This window comes from Rhyacophila brunnea, unplaced genomic scaffold (genome assembly GCF_057557595.1).
Source record: "Rhyacophila brunnea isolate RB1 unplaced genomic scaffold, BYU_Rbru_1.0 scaffold_10, whole genome shotgun sequence".
In the NCBI taxonomy this organism is placed as follows: domain Eukaryota; kingdom Metazoa; phylum Arthropoda; class Insecta; order Trichoptera; family Rhyacophilidae; genus Rhyacophila; species Rhyacophila brunnea.
This window is the reverse complement of record NW_028232752.1, coordinates 25,050,746-25,054,938: the sequence shown is the minus strand read 5'-3', so window position 1 is coordinate 25,054,938 and position 4,193 is coordinate 25,050,746. Positions and strand designations below refer to the sequence as shown.

Below are 4,193 nucleotides of genomic sequence, written 5' to 3'. Positions count from 1 at the left end.
TTTTCTATGCTCACACAAATTTCAAACTTCTTCTTATTGTGCCATCCCCCAGCGGAGGCTGGCCACCATAAAGGCGATCTTATCTTTGTCGTCTGCTATCCGAAACAGTTCAGTGGAGCTGCATTCATGCCAATCACGGAGGTTATTAAGCCACGAAATGTAGCGCCGTCCTCTGCTACGCTTCCCATTGATATTTCCTTGAATGACAAGTTGGGAAATGCTGTATTTTTGTCCTCTCATAATGTGGCCGAAGTACTGTAGTTTCCTCGTTTTGATACTACGTAGAACTTCTCGGCCCTTCCCCATTCGATTGAGAACTTTAACATTTGTCACCCGGTCAGTCCAAGGAATTTTGAGAATGCGTCTATACAGCCACATCTCGAAAGCTTCAAGTCTCCGTGACATCTCTTGGCTTAGTTCATACTTCCATATCATAGAAAATTTCAAACTGCTAAACCTATAAATAATTGCGTTGTCGTTCTTTAAGTACACGTGCCAAATTTCCAATATCGTAAATGGAATAACTCCGCTCTTTATATATTTTTATATTAAAAAGGAAGCTAAAATAGTGTACTCAAAGTGCAGCTTATTTGTATCTTTTTGGAATTTTTAAATTCCGTTCGATAGTTAAATTATTAAGTTTTTTCTCCTTCCTGAACACTTTGCCCAAGTGGAGTTAGCCGGTTTACAGATTAAGCAGTCGTAGTATTTTAGTGATATTTAAATTATTTACATTTTATTCTCTTACAAGTATATATTATATATTGTATGTTGTTGTTTTTACTTACAAAATATTTATTTGTACTTTTTCATACACAAGTTTTTAAATGATTACCTTCAAAAACATTTTGATATTACTGATATTTTTCTTTAGAGCATGAACAATTAAATTTCAACATGATAATCGCTGAATTTCACCAAATTTGGACTTATCGTAACTTACCACCAGTACATGACGTATTATAATGAAATTATTAAGTGTCAAAATTATTTTAGTTTATTAATTAAAAATTATCATAAAAAGTATAACGGAACGTCAAAAGTATAATATAAATATGGTAAGTAGTTCACTAATAATTCAACACATAAATAAAAAAAAACTTTGACATGCCACTGAGTGGCATCCTCCACGAACAAATGTAGAAGGCGTGGAAGTAAGCCCTGTCGTAAGTCTTAGAAGTAAACATCCTTAGCACTTCTCACACTCGTCAATTAATAATGAAAATGCTTACGAAACGCGTAGTTTCGTCATCATACACCCTCTCCCTATTTCTTGCACCCTTATTCATCTTTTCAGCGGCATAATTGATTGCAAAATTAATTTGACATTAAATGATAGTGACAGGTGATTATTACTAAAGAGTAAATAACACATAATAGAATACAATTTGACAAGCAAAGCTTTGAATTTCAAGATAATGCATAGTTATTTAATGTACAACTTTGAGTTCAAACCAATTTATTTACTCACTATGAATTTATAATACAATTATTTCTAACGTTTCATTAAGGGCACACATGCTTACCTAGAGTTTCTGTTTTTTCATTTAAAGTTGAACTATGACATTGAATACTAGGTATGATTTTTAAAGTGAAAGTGATATTATGTTACATCTCTTTTACGCATGCTAATATGATTAAAAAGTTTTTCTTTCTCTTTCTGTCACATTCGAATTTGATTACCAAAGTTTAAACATTTACTATGCGTATTAGCTGACGTGCTTCGTCGTTTACAAATTATAACATGAATTTAAAAAATATATGTATTTATAATATTAAATATATTTTATAATGTACACAGATTTTTTTAACAACTATATTATATATACTTTTATTTATTTGTCGCATATTCAAAATGTTCTTGCTATATTAAAATCTTTTTTTTAGCCGGCCAAGTAAATCCGTATTTTTGGCCATAGACTAATAGAAAAAACTCTCTGCTGTCAGATTATGTTGATAGCAAATTGCAAGATACCTAACGAAGGAATTGTGTTTTATATCAGGAATAAGAAACACTATCTGTAAGTACAATATTATGTTATTTATTACTGTAGTAGTATTCTGTGTGTTTTGCATATATTATTCAAGTGTTAATTTATTGTTTTCTTAGTCTAAATTAGTTGCGTGGTTAGTTTAGAGGTTATTGCGAGAATGCCTGTGATTTCATATTTATTTGTTTGATATAATCTAAGGCGTTCTAGTTGTTATTAAACATGTTACCTACCTGATTACTTTATTTTAGTTAATCAATCTTTTTTGATGCTTTGTATTATCACTAATCCGTTTTAATTACCATTCTTCAAACAGTCGCACACTATAAAAGATTAAAAATCACACTATTAACAGTTCATATGTTATGTTTTTTGCAGATGGAGAAAATGTCTACCGAGATCTTTGCTTGTCGACGGTTTCATATGAATAAGATGGAATGAAATAAATCTTTTAATTAATAATGAAATAAATCCGACTTTCGGCGTACGATCCGAACATGGCGTGATTCATATAATATTATTTATGACGTAGACCATCAAGCATATATACCCATTTTATAGATTTAATAGTACAATTACAAAAGGTAAATATAAAGTGACTAATGTTTGTAACCTATAGCTATATCTATCTCGCATACATATTTAAAAAATAAAACAATTTTATAATTACATTTTTGCACTAAATTTATTATCGATAATGATATAAAAGTTGCTAAATTGATTCATAATATTCTAAAATATAATATAATTTTGCATATCAGTTACTTGTATCATATCAGGTATGTCATTTGGTAGAGCTTACTCTCCAAGTCTTTTCTTTTTCATCCTCAATATCACTTTGATATTAGAAACATTGTCTTTCTAACACCATTTCAAAGACTTTAAGTTTTCTAGATGCTGTATATTAATTCTTCTCTTCGGCTATATCTGCATCTTAGTTGCAGCATATGGATACAATGCGGCGCCTCCAAGAATCTCTGTCACTCTAGTTTTTTTGCATCGTTCCAGGTCATACTAGCAGCCCGTAACTCCGCCAGATATGCTATATAAATAGTATTTAGCGGCCATCCAGGACGCCGGAATCCGGTTGGCTTGAAGAACAGGCAAACCAGATTGGGATTCTCTTCAGGCACTCGCAGCACGTGGCCGGGCCAGGTACAAAGTTGCGTATTCACTCTCAACGTGATGCGAGGCTATTTGGTGCGTTCTTTTATCTCCCGTTACTTCTAAAATTACCGCACACCCAGTATCCGTCGTAAACATCTGTTCTCGAAGCTCAGTATACGGTTGCTCGGAGCCTTTGTAAGGTGCCATGACATAAAAACTAGTAAGATATTTAAAATAGCTGCTAGAATGAATACATTGTTGAAAGGAAATGAAAACTGATAATATGATATATCAATTAATTTGTCCATCTGAAGTTGTAGATATCAGTTAATAATTATGTGTTATACCAGTAATTAAATGCTGACTTCAAATGAAAATTGACTATTAAATATTGAAATAATATATTACCAGTTTTGATTTTTTTAAGTACTATACTATATCCATGGTTCATATTACAATGTCATAGTAAAACTTAGAAGAATAAAATATGTCGTAAGACGAAATCAATCTTGGGGTTTTAATATAAGTTAAATAAATAGTACACAGCTAATTTGTTATTACTTTGAATACATGCCATGTCTTTACATCAATAAAAAACAGAAAAACAATTTAATAATGTATAAATATTTATATAAGACTTAACAACGTCTAGTTAGACATCTAGTTAGACACGATGACCTCCATTTAATTTCCTCTTATTTTAAAATTCACCAAGATATATCCTAATAAGTAGGTAAGTATATTACATTTGTACATATAATAAGTAAATCAAGTACTTAACATAAATAATTATACTGTAAAATTAAATTACAATTGAAGCAGTATATATGGACCCCACAGAGTAATTAACAATATAATAATTTATATAATTATATCGGGTATATACTATATTGACACATTTTAATGAAGTCTATTTTTCTTGGTACCTACGTTCAATGATAAATGTTGTTTTATATTGTAACATAAACAATGGTAATATGCATTGATCTTTCTGATTTTTAAACTGTGATATCTATTTTATATATCTATTGATTTCTATGTGTATTATTGATACATTATTTATTTCAAATACAATAATTTCAAAACTAACAGTAA

The 4,193-nt window shown here is 30.3% G+C and overlaps 1 long non-coding RNA gene across 1 annotated transcript; it reads left to right on the top strand.

Annotated features, from left to right (window-relative positions):
- The first annotated feature begins 1,955 nt into the window (after positions 1 to 1,955).
- LOC147079017 (uncharacterized) lies at positions 1,956 to 3,686 on the top strand. The gene is made up of 3 exons (XR_015071351.1): positions 1,956 to 2,021; positions 2,370 to 2,575; positions 3,000 to 3,686. It is a non-coding gene; the product is annotated as an uncharacterized LOC147079017 (long non-coding RNA).
- Positions 3,687 to 4,193: the final 507 nt, after the last annotated feature.